Here is a 13,843-nt window from a genome sequence, read left to right as displayed (position 1 = left end):
CCATCTGCCCCACTAATACGGATGTTAAAATGTCATTAACTATATTCCATGTGCTGTGTCTTTTTTCCTGTGACTTATTGATTCCATAACCGGAAGCCTGAATCTTTCACTTCTCTGCACCTATTTTGCACAACCTCTTACCCCTTCCCCTCGAGCAACCATCAATTTTTGCTCTCTGTATTTATAGTTCTGATTCTGCTTTTTGCTTGCTTATTCATTTGTTGGTTGTGGTGGTGGTTTTTACACTTATGAGTGAAATCATATGGTATTTGTCTTTCTCAGTCTGACTTACTTCATTTAGCATAATAGCTTCTAGATCCATCCATCTTGTCTCAAATGGTCCAATCTCATCCTTTTTTATGGTGGCATACGATTTCTGTGTGTGTGGAGTGTGTGTATGTGGGTAGGGGGTGGGTGTGGCTGTGGGGGGGGTGAATGCATGTACGTGCCACGCCTTCCTTATCCATTCATCTACTGATGGATGTTTTCATATCTTGCAAGGTTGCTTTCATATCTTGGTTTTTGTAAATAATGCTGTAATAAGCATAGTGGTGTCTGTGTCTTTTCAAGTTAGTGTTTTCATTTTCTTTGGGCAAACATCCAAGAGTGGGGTTGTTGGATCATATGATAATACTATTTTTTTAAATTTCCCAAGAAACCTCCAAACTGTTCTCCATTGTGGCTGTATCAAATTTACATTCCCACCAACAGTATACAAGGGTTCCTTTTTCTTTAATATAATAGTTTATTATTATCTCCTAAGATAGGGATAAATTTGAAGATGAACTTTTAAAAATTATGGGTAAAAAATATAACAAAAAATTACCATTTTTAAGTGTACAGTTTAGCAGTGCTCTTTTAAAGTTTGACTACTTGGGATACCTCACGTAAGTGGAATCATCTTGTGTTCGTTTCTGTGTGACTAGCTTAGTTCACTCAGCAGTGCCCTCAAGGTTCTTCCACATAGTAACACGTGACAAGATTTCTTTCTCTTTTAAAGCTAAAAAGCATTCCCATTGTGTGTATATACCACAATTTTTTTAATCCATCAATTCATTATTTGAGTTGCTTCTATCTCTTGATTTTTGTGAATAATACTGCAGTGAAACTTGATGTTAAATATCTTTTAGAAACCTTGCTTTCAATTATTTTGGGTATATACCTGAAAATGGAATTACTAAATGATATGGTGATTCCATATTTAGTTTGTTGAGGGACCTCAACTGTTTTCCAGAACAGCTGTTTCATTTTACACTCCTACCGACAGTGCACTTGGGCTCCAACAAAGGACCTAATTTTCTTATGTCCTTGAAAACATTTGTTTTGTTTTTGTTTTTGTTTTTTTTGATAGTGGCTGTCTTAACAGGTGAGATGTGATATCTCATTGTAGTATTTATTTGCATTTCTGTAATGGCTAATGATGTTGAGCATCTTTTTCATACGCTTATTGGCCACTTGTGTGTCTTCTTGGAGAAATATGTATTCAGATCCTTTGCCCATTTTTTAATAGAGTTGTTTTGTTTTGTTGTTGTTGGGCAGTAGGAGTTATTTATATATCTTGAATATTAAGTCCTTATCAGATAGATGATTTTCCGATATTGTCTCTCATTTTATAAACCTTTGCATTCAGTTGATTGTTTTCTTTCATATGTAGAGGTTTATAAGTTTGATGTGCTTTCACTTGTCAATTTTTGCTTTTGTTGTCTGTGCTTTTGTTTTTTTAAAGATTTTATTTATTTATTCATGAGACACAGAATCAGAGACACAAGCAGAGAGAGAAGCAGGCTCAATGCAGGAGCCCGATGTGGAACTCGATCCTGGACCCCGGGGTCATGCCCTGAACCAAAGGCAGACGCTCAACTGTTGAGCCACCCAGGTGTCCCTGTTGTCTGTGTTTTTAATATTATATCCAATAAATCATTGCCAACTCAAGTTCATGAAGCTTTTCCCTTATATTTTCTTCTACGAGATTTTGTAGTCCTACATTGAGGGTTTTTTTTAAACCATTTCCATTTAATTTTTATATATGGTATAAGATAAAGGTCCAGCTTAGCTCGTTCTTTCTTTCTTTCTTTTTGTTTTTTTTTTTTTTTTCTTTTGCTTTTGGATATCCAGTTTTCTTGTTTTCTCAATGCCATTTGTTGGAGAGACTGTCCTTTTCCAATGTGTGGTCTTAGAATCCTTGTTGATGATCATTTGACCATTTCTGTGAAGGTTTATTTCTGGGCTTTCTGTGATGCTCCATTGGTCTATATAGTCTGTCTTTAGGCCAGTAGCACATTGCTTTGATTATTACAGCTCTGTAATATGTTTTGAAATCAGGAAATATGAGGCTTCCGATTTTGTTCTTTTTCAAGATTGTTCTGGTTATTCAGTGCCCTTTGAAATTCTGTATAAATTTTAGAATATTTTTCTATTTCTGCAAAAAAAAAAAAAATTCTTGGGATTTTGATAGGGATTGTATTGAATCTGTAGATCATCTTGGGTAGCATACACATCTTTACAAAATTAAGTCTCCAATTTACAAGCATAGCATATGTTTTATTTATTTTTATCTCTTTTAAATTCTTTCGATACAGGAGAGCTTGGTTCTTGTCTCACAGAGTGAAGAAATGAATCTCCTGAACACAGGAGAGTGAATACAGGGATTGAAGTTTATTAAGATACAGAGAAAGCTCTCAGAAGTGAGAGGGGTCCCACAGGGTTGCCCCTGAGGGCTTGTAGGGTTGGTCTTTTACTGAGAGCCTAATCAGGGAACCTAAATCCTTTTAACATATCTATTGATATCACCATTGAGTAAGGACTAGTGATAACATCTTTTATGGCTTACTTCCTTTTTAGGTCACAAGGAGGTGTTATAACAAGACACCCTCCCCACCCACACCTTAGGGCAGGGTGGTCTGGCTTGTTCCTTTATCTTTGGTTTCCTTATATCTCAGCATTTTGGGGATTTTTGTGAACCTGCTTTTATGGCCCCCTAGCTAGCCCTGCCTAGCCCTGTTTTTCCCTACCTCACTTTCATCAATTTTTTTGTAGTTTTCACTACACGAATCTTTTGCCTTCTTGGTTACATTTACTTCTAAGTATTTTATTGCTTTTTGTGCTATTGTAAATGGATTGTCTTCATAATTTCTTCTCAGATTATGTATTGTTAATATATAGAAACACAGCTTGATTTTTCATATTGATTTTGCATCCTGCAACTTTGCTGAATTTATCTATTAGTTCTAAGTGTTTGTGTGTGTTTATGTGGAACACAGGATTTTCCACATATAAGATTATAACATTTGCAAATGGAGATTTTTTTTAGTTTTCCTTTCCAATTTGGATGCTTTTTATTTCTTTTCTTGACTAATTGTTTTGGCTAGAACTCCTAATAAATTAAAGTGACAAGAATGGACATCCTTACCTCATTCTTGATCTTTGATGAAAAATCTTCAGTCATTAACCATTAAATATGGTGTTATCTCTGAACTTTCCACGTATGGCCTTTATTATACTGCTATAGTTTTCTTCTATTCCTAGTTTCAGGAGAGTTTTTATTACAAAGAGGTATTGAATTTTGTCAGATTTTTTCTTTTACATTAATTAGGATATTTGGATGATTTTTGTCCTTCATTCTGTTAATATGGTATACAACCTTAGTTGATATTTATATGTTGACTCATCCTTGTATTTCAGGAATAAATCCTAGTTGGTCATGGTTTATAACCCTTTTCATGTACTATTGATGTATTCCTTCCTAAAGCCACTTCTTACCTGAAATATGACATCAGCCTTCTAACAGCTTTCCCTGTATGGCGTTATATTCTCTTAAAGATAAGTCTTCACTTAACTGTCAGAGAATTATTTTAAGACATTAACCAAATTTTCCTTCCTTAACCTTTCAATGACTTCCCATCAAAATCAGTACCAAATCTAGCACATTATAATGGGTCACAAGGCTCTACATAGCTAGCCCACCAACCTCTCTGAGCTTAATCCAGTCCTCCCATACTAGCTTTCCTTGGCATCTTGCATCCTTGTTGTCCCTTCTATATGGAAAACTTCCTCCAGATATTTATCAGACACTATTTTTTCCTTTTTACTAAGATTCAGATCTTTATTTTATTTGAAAGGCTACTTTGGACATTGTATATGAAATGTATCATCCTCTTCTTTTTATGCTTATGTCAACTATTTTTCCTAATTCTTATAACTGTAGCATAATATATTTAATGATTCTCTCCTATATAAAATAAGTTTCCTAAAATGAATACCATCTTTTTTCTTTTGTCATTACCACATACCCAGTGCCTATTGTAGCACCTGACCCAAAAAGATACTCGAAATATGTTTCTGTAAAACGTAAAGTAATAAATCAAATAATACAATCTCACCTTTTACATTTCATATCAAACTATTCCTCTGAAATCTACAGTTTCCTTATTTTAGCTTCACTGTATGACAATGAGTCAATGTAATTCATGTGTATATTTCAGCTTGATATAATTGTAAATGTAACTTAGAAGCAAATTAAAATATTTTCTTTCATAATTGAAAATAGACTTGAAACATGGTTAAAGTTGAATTGCTATCCAGTCATCCATCTTTGTCAAAGCATTTTATAAAAATGTTAAGGTTGGAGCAAATGTAATGAACATTTGTAGGAAAAAATATGAACTTCTGTAATAGATGAGGTGGAGCATGTTGAGAATCCCCAGCTCTGGTTTAATTAGGATTGATTAAATGTTAAAATGATAATGAAACAAGGGAACTGGAACTATTAATTGAACACAAAGATAGGTAATAAGGCAGGTTGTCTGTGACCTGAAACTGAGGAAGCAGCTCTGTGAAGTCACCTAAGATTATTCTGGGTGCCTTGTACAGCTAAGTGAACCTTGTCACTTGCCTAGTAAGTGTATAAAAACAGTGTGCCAGTAATAGGACCTGATTTGAAGTAAAAATAAATAAATAACCAAACAAAACATTGAATTACATGTGCACTGAATTGTTGCTTAAGTCTAAGGCATCTGATTACTTTAATGTTCTTTCATAAATTTTCTTTACTAGTTTGTCTTGGTATTTTATGCTCAATAGTAAACTTAGCAAATAGAACATATTAATCTTCAAGATTCATTTTAAAATGTGTTATTTCTTTTTCTTCATAGCTTTTAATTTCTTTCTTACATTTCACTGGCTAATGGAACACTTTTATTTATTCACTATAAAATGTCCTCATAGAACTATTTTCAATAATTTAAGCAACATTCTGTAAAATAAATAATAATAAAGAACTCTTTTGGCTAAAGCTTTAGGAAACAATTTAGTAACGTTGAATTGCTATTCATAAATGATATGCACCATTAAGGATAATTTAAGTATAATTGTTTTCATGTATAACACCTATATTGTATTTGTTATAAATTTCTATTTTTATAAAAAATACATTAGTTTGATCTCTATTTTTAGATTAAAATAATTGTAATGTATATATAGTGTTTAAAACATAATACATTAATATTTATTCTCTTTGCCACAAGTTTTCTTCTATTACTAGATTATACATTCTTTAAACATAACAAAAACTGTTGATTGCTGCTTTCATTAAGTAAGATAAAGTTCTTACTTTTTTTCTTTTTAACTCACAAGAAGGAATACTACATTGGTAAAAATTAAAATTTTCCAATTGCCCTACTGCTTTTGGAGCAAAACCACTCAACAGATACAATAAATTCAGGCAATAAATTGCCAGTGATTACATGGTTGGTATATCACTCAACCTAAGCATTACTATTTATTTGAAATGGGCATATAGGGATCCCTGGGTGGCTCAGTGGTTTAGCACCTGCCTTCGGCCCATGCCCCATATGATCCTGAAGTCCTGGGATCAAGTCCCACATTGGGCTCCCTCCATGGAGCCTGCTCCTCCCTCTGCCTGTGTCTCTTGCCTCTCTCTCTCTCCCTGTGTCTCTCATGAATAAATAAAAAAAATCTCTTAAAAAAACCAATGAAATGGGCATATAAACAGCTTGTATCCAATAGTCATATTTTTGTACATCAGTTTGAAAAAAATGGGCATACATTTTCTTAATTTTTTTGGAATCTTATAAGTTGTGTCACTAACAAAATAGTGGTAAAGGGGAACTGAATATTTATCCATGTAAGACTAACATATATAGTTTTGTCAATGTTTTCCATGTGAGTTTACTTTAAAAGTTCTGTATTTCAGTCTAAGTTTGAAGCATATATGCTTGAATTATCTTGGTTTATATCCTTCTCTCCTACATTTACCAAGGATAAGTATAGACTAAGAAGCGATAAAATACTTTACCGTGTAAGATAAGACATCTAGGTCAATGTCCAGAACTTGAAACTTATGAATCAAACTGTATATTGCTTACTTTCAGATTATAAATTTTTTTATCCACGCTGTTCCTAGAAACTGACATACCATTTCTTTAATTCCTAGACTACCCAAAGAATTTTAAATTAACCATTTGTTAGATCATTAAAATTCCAGTAATATTAAGATACTGATTGATAAACATTTTAAATGATTATAACAAAATAAAACATTCTGGAAATAAATTACCAAATGATAATGCTAATACTCTATTGACAAGGTAAAATAACATTTTAGGAAATGTAGAATTCAGTGGAAAATGTTCAGACTTTTATTCTGTTAGCGGCTATATTTATTGGACTTCTCTCACCTGTCAATTTGTGTCTAGGAGGTGACGATATAGAAGTGAGCATTAAAAGAAGGCCAAAGTCTCATTTAGGGATAGACAACAAACACAGAAAAAGTAAATACACATATTTATAGATGGTGTGCTTACTGTGAGCCAGAAATTGACATCACATTATGGATATCAAATTTATAAATCCCAGTTGTTGTTTTTTTTTATGGATATCAAATCTATAAATCCTAGTTTTTCCCCCTAGGGTAATCATTATCCAATCATGATTGGAGAGAGGAATTAAAATACAAAAACAAACAAACAAAAGTTTTGAGTAAAATCAGAATGAGCATGATGATAGACATATACAGTGGTTGAAAATAAGGAAGTGTCACCAACAGTTTGCAAGTAATATAAAATTTTTTGAAAGATATGTCATTCAATATACACTTGAAGAATAGGTAGATTTTGAAAAAGTTAAAAGATGTGTTAAATGAATATGTTGCCAAATATATTAATACATTTATTCAGTAAATACAGAGAGAGCACTTATATTACAGGCAACTCTCTGCACAAAAATACAGGCATGATCAGGTTGGATCTTAGACACAATGACCTAACATTCAAGCAGGAGAAAACATAATATTGAAGAATGAGTAAATAAATGAATGAATGACTGATCTCTTTCCAGACATTTATATATCCTATGAAGAGCAAGTGGCAGTATAATTGATGAAAGTTGGTAGTGTAGAGTATTGGTAGACAGAAAAAGGCCACTCCATGGAGCTATAAATGTTAAGGTCTCAGCCATAGGGAAATCTGGGAGAAGGAATTTGGGAAGATGGAGCATCAAGTATGGAAATATTAAGATGGATATAAGCTTCACATGTTCAAAGAATAAGATTGCTACAGTGATTGAAACGTGGTAAAGATAAGGGCAGGAGTAAAATCCGACATCAAAGATGTGAGTACCTAATGGTGGAAGGACCTATGAACAATGCGTAGTAATTTAGATTTGTTAAAATACCAAGTGGAATGTGAAATTCTAGGTAAAGAAGGGACATATTGTGACATATATTTTAAAAAATAACTGTAGAAAATATAGTTTATATATTTTATATGTGGAAAATATATTTGAAAGGAGGTAGAAAGAAGCTAGAGATCAGTTTGGTAATCAGATAATGGGAGATGATAGATAATATCTAATGTAGATGATTGTAGGTAGGACTAAGGTGTATATACCAGTGACAAAACAAACTTACAAAGTTCAGGGAATCTTGTACTGTCCAGTTATAATATAATTTTAATTGAGGAATTAAGGCAAAACTAGGAGTTTTTATTTAATTTAGTAGAAATAGTAACTCTCAGAAGGCTTTTTGTTGTTATTGGTGTGTTGGTTCTATTTTATTTCCTCTTCTTCAATACAGTAACTCCTGATTTTTCAAAGAAAGTTATCGTGTGAAGCTTTATTAATTCTTGTTGAAATTAAATTCCATGAGGTCTGTAAAATTCTTTAGAAACTTCACTGCATGATTGCTATTTTCCCTAACTTGTTCTAAGTTTATACATGATTATCACCTTTTTTGTTGTTGTTATTTCTTTTATTATCTTTATAATAACTATTAGCTTCTTACTTGAGCTACATGCCTATTATTTTATCCTTCCCCCTTCTAGCCCACTCTCAATGTGCACATTGTCACTCTATTAAAGATCACCCTTTAGGAATTTGGAAACTCAGATTCCTGGACTTATAAAATTGAGTATATTAAGTATTGAGTCTATACTATGAGTCAGGTATGGGCTAAGATTAGAAATCCCATAATGAAATATTTCATGGAGCTTCACATAAGAAACAGGGTACATGCTTAGATATGTAATTATATGTAATGTAATAAAAACAGTAATTTTGAGAAAATTAAAGATGCAGTTGACCATAATGTTGGGATACCTGATTAAAATTGCAAAGAGAGAAATAAAGGCTACGAAGAGTGGAATTAGGAATTCTTGGGGTACCTGGGTGGCTAAGTTGATTAAGCACCTGCCTTAGGCCCAGGTCCTGATTCCAGGGTCCTGGGATCAAGCCCTGCATTAGGCTTCTTCCACAGCAGAGAGTCTGCTTTTCACTCTCCTCTGCCCCTCCTCTTGTTTGTGCTCACTCTCACTCCTTTATCTCTCAAATAAATATATATATTTTTAAAGATTTTTGTTTATTTACTCATGAGAGACAACAGAAAGAGAGGCAGAGACACAGGCAGAGAGAGAAGCAGACTCCCTGCAGGAAGCCCCATGCAAGACTCAGGTCCAGGTCACCAGGATCAACATCTGAGCCAAAGGCATATGCTCAACCATTGAGCCACCCAGAAACACCTCAAATAAATAAAATCTTAAAAAAAAAAAAAAAAAAAAAAAAAGAAATTCTTCCTGATGAAAATGACATGTAGGTTGGGATACAAAGAACATAAAAGTTAAGCTACCAGGTTTTGAGCTTTAACTGTGATGAATGGAGGTACTTTACAGTAAGAAAAGGATCATAAAAAAGAGAAGATTTCAGTGAATTCAATTTGGGACATGTGTTTTAGATACTTGTGAATTATTTAATTGCAGTTGTTTGGTAAGGTATATGACTCTAAGCCCTTAATTAGGTCAACAAAATGTAGAGGGTTGTAGAGGTAGTGGAGGATTCCCGGGGGATAAGTAGAATAATTGTAGAGTAGGATTTGACCCCTGAGAAACAGCATTTCAGAATGGTAAGAGGAGGAGGAATTACACGGGGAGAAGGTGAGAGAGAGTGAGGGAGAGAAGGAAAAAGAAAAGATAGGACAGGACATGAGAAGGAAAGCCAAGAAAATGAGGCAAAACTGAAAATGGTCAGGCAATTTGTTTAAAACAGGAGGGTGTAGTGTCACAGAAACCAAATAAAGACTGTTTCAATGTAGGAGTGGTCAACAGTGTTAAATGACTGGGAGAACTCAAGACCAGAAAAATATCTTAAAAAAAAAAAAAAAAGGATTTATTTATTTATTTATTTATTTATTTATTTATTTATGAGAGACACACAGAGAGAGAGAGAGAGAGAGGCAGAGACACAGGCAGAGGGAGAAGCAGGCTCTATGCTGGGAGCCCGACGTGGGACTCGATCCCAGGTCTCCAGGATCACACCTAAGCCAATGGCAGGTGTTAAACCACTGAGCCACCCAGGGTTCCCCAGGAAAAATATCTTTGAGATTGAAAAAGGGTTTATTTTGGTCCTGACCACAGCCATTTCCAAGGACTATATGGAGCAGGCATTTTAAAGATGGCAGTAGTTGGAGAATTAAGTGGAAGAGGAAAAGGAGAGAGAATAATTGGATCTAATTTTTAAAAAGCAACTCTTCTTGTCTCATTTGATTCTCTTCCATGACCCTTATGTACCCTATGCTTTTCTACACTATTTTACAAACCATAAAACAGGCAGCCCCATTTTCTCCATGCCCCCTCTCTTCTTTTGCGCTTTCCGCCTCCTCCTGGAATACCTTTTTCTCACCTGTGAAGCAATCTCTTGTTTCTCTGAATAGAAATGGTTGTCCCCTAACTCTCTTTATCATACCTCAGCAAAACAATTTTGAAATACTAAGTAAGGGTTGTGGAAATATATTATGGTGGTGAATTGGAAAGATTTTCTGAATTAAGCAGATTAATTCTGGTGTGTTTCACTAACTTGATCTTCAATAATGGACAAATCAATGTACTTTTCTGCAGTCTGTTGTAAGTTAGTGATATAATAAACTTAGAGGGTCATAGGGAGTTATAAAAGAAATAATAAATTTAAAAGTCCTAGCAACTTTTGATACAAAGTATTTTCTCATTTAATGTTGGTTTTCTCCCTCATAAATTTTCTTAGCACTCTAGATGAAATTCCTTAGTCACTTATGAAGTAGTTAATTTTCATCATAACAATTTAAGACTAGCAGGAATCTGAGAGGGGGACTTGACAAAACCAGATCAGCTCATTAGTTTCAAAAATCAAGTATGCTTAAATGCTGTGATTGAGCCTTTTGGTCAAGTCACAGGAGTCAAAGGAGCAAGTCATTCACCATCAATTGTAGGTACATAGTTTAGGATAATGTACATTTAACTAGCATTAGCTCAGTCAAGGGGTGGAATAAGGAAATACAGAACACAGGCAGTCAAAACTTTGAAATCTATAGATCAGTCCTTCTTTTTTTTTTTTTAAAGATATTCCTCTTTTTTTTTTTAAATTTTTATTTATTTATGATAGGCACACAGTGAGAGAGAGAGAGGCAGAGACACAGGCAGAGGGAGAAGCAGGCTCCATGCACCGGGAGCCCGACGTGGGATTCGATTCCGGGTCTCCAGGATCGTGCCCTGGGCCAAAGGCAGGCGCTAAACCGCTGCGCCACCTAGGGATCCCAGATCAGTCCTTCTGAATGAGTTTTAAAGGCTGGATATTAGTCTCTTGTAGAAATACCCATAAGGCTCCCACTGGTCTGGGAGGATTCTAGGCACATTATCCTAATACTTGTCACATTGTAGTGTAATGGCTTGGGTGGATCTTGTTTATGGTATTAATATTATTTTTGTATCTCTAACTCCCAGCATATCTGTTTCAGAGTAGAAAACTGATTTCTGTTTTGTTGAATGGATAATTGAAGGGATACTTGGAAATTACCACTAAAGAATAGGTTTTGTTTTTATTTTGGGGAAAAGTTGGTAGGTAGAAATGAAATCCTTAACTTAGAGTTAGCCAGTCCAAAGTCTGGAAGAGAAGCAAAACAATCAGCTCTAGAATAATGTATCTAGGACAGAATGATAGAAACTTGGTTCTGGTCAGTATAGTGTTACTTTATTTTGCCAACTTAACTGAAAGTTATTTTGGAATGGACAGTAAGAGCATGAGATTTATTCTATTTAATTCCAGATAAATATGAAATCCAGGGAATAAATAAGTCTATATCTGAGGAGATCAGTGCCATCATTCATGTAGGAAGCTAGAGACATCAGCTTAAAGTGTAATAACTGAGGTGTTGTGAGGGATTGATGCATATATAACTATTTCAAAATCAACTCAATTGCTGGTATTTCTCAATTAGTTTAAGGTATTTATGTGGGGTAACAGACTAACAAACCTCAAATCTCGGAGACCAAATCTTAGTGGCCTAAAATAACCAAGGTTATTTCTTGCTCATATTTCATCCCCATTTTGGATCAGTGTATATTTATCAGGGTTTTCCAGAGCAACAGCACCAATAGGGTTTAGATAGATGATAGATAGATAGATAGATAGATAGATAGATGATAGATAATGATTTTTTTTCTTTTTTTTAAATTTTTATTTATTTATGATAGTCACACAGAGAGAGAGAGAGAGAGAGACAGAGACAGAGACACAGGCAGAGGGAGAAGCAGGCTCCATGCACCGGGAGCCCGACGTGGGATTCAATCCCGGGTCTCCAGGATCACGCCCTGGGCCAAAGGCAGGCGCTAAACTGCTGCGCCACCCAGGGATCCCTAGATACATGATTTTTTATAGGAATTGGATCACATGATTATGGAGACCGAGAAGTTTCATGATATGCTATCTGCAAGTTAGAGAGCCAGGAAAGCGGCTGGTATAATTTAGTTTGAGTACAAAAGTCTGAGAATTGGGATGTTGTGGGGAGGGCAATGTAGAAGTCCTGATCTGAGTTCAGAAGCAGGATGGGCAGAAGACAGATATCCCAGCTCAAGCATAGAGTGAATTTGCCCTTCCTTCTTCTTGTTCCATGCATGCTGTCAGTAAATTGGACGATGCCCATGTGGGTTGGTAAGGGAGATCTTCTTTGCTGAGCCTACCAATTCAAATGCTAATCTCTTCTGGAAATCCTTTTGCACACACACCCAGAAATAATGTTTTACCAGCTACTGGGGTATCCTTTACCCCCATCAAGTTGACACATAGAATTAACCATCACGGTCAGCAAATGCTTCTCTCTTCACAGTTATCCCTTAGGAATCCAGGCTACCTGAGCAGCCACTTATCTCAGATGTTGCCAATTTCTTTGACAGAGAGAAAGGAGCGCTGCAGGATCTTGCTAAATTCTCTGCCCAGAAGTGATATGTGTCACTTCTACTCATAATCCTTTGTACAGAAGTGGGCACATGGCTCCATTCAACCCGGGAGACCACAAAGTGTGATTCAGACACATTCACAGGAGGGAAGTTGAGATATTGCAGTGAGCAGCATTAATGAATACAAAAGTATATTGTAAAGTATGATCTGTTACATGGACTTGTTTTCAAGTTTCTTTTTTGACCATGTTTGCTTGCTTAAGTGTAAATAATTTCCATATAATATTAATAAACTACAGAAATAGACATTAATGGAATGAGACTTCAAGAAAAGTGACATATGTATACATCTCCATTTGGTCCCTAGTGTATTTCCTCCCAGGCAATGCTAGTACCATTCTTTGACTGCTATGCTCTGGAAGGATCTTATTGAGAGGAAGTCTAAAAAGAACAAGAAAAATCAGCAGTAATTTCTTATTTCACCAAACTCTTTATTTATCCTTCAGGAATCATCACTTTTTACATATGGCATTTTCCTGATTTTTACCTGTCATATTTTATATGTACTTCTAATATTTTTTATTTCAATCTTAATTATATCTTATAATTTTAGTTGTGACATTATTAGTTTCTATGCTATCTAATATATGTATATTAAGCTAACATAATATATTTATAACACACACACACACACACACACACAGATGCCAGATCTTAAGATTTAGATCTTTCTTCCATTCTTTCTCATTGTCGTGCCTAACGTCTAGGAAGTAGCTGTTTGGGCAAAATTACTTGTCCATATGGCCAAATACATATATTATCTCCACTCCTAACAGTATATTTCCTTACATATTGTAATCTTTCTGAACTGTTGACTTAGAGCCATATTCTCACTATCCTTTTACATTCTGCTCTCAAAGAACAATATAACATATGTTGCTGTGTGTACTTCTTTGAAATTCATAAAGAGAATTATTTGGACATTCCTAAAATATTCAGAAGTTTAAATACAATACTGAAAGAAGTAAATCCAGTGACATAAAAGATTGTAAGAGACCACATAAATTCTGAAAATGTTAAAATGCAGTTTATTACAAACATTTCCTAAGTCTAACTCCTATATCATATTAGTT

Source organism: Canis lupus, chromosome 13 (genome assembly GCF_048164855.1).
Source record: "Canis lupus baileyi chromosome 13, mCanLup2.hap1, whole genome shotgun sequence".
Lineage (NCBI taxonomy): Eukaryota > Metazoa > Chordata > Mammalia > Carnivora > Canidae > Canis > Canis lupus.
Note: the sequence above shows the minus strand (reverse complement) of the source record.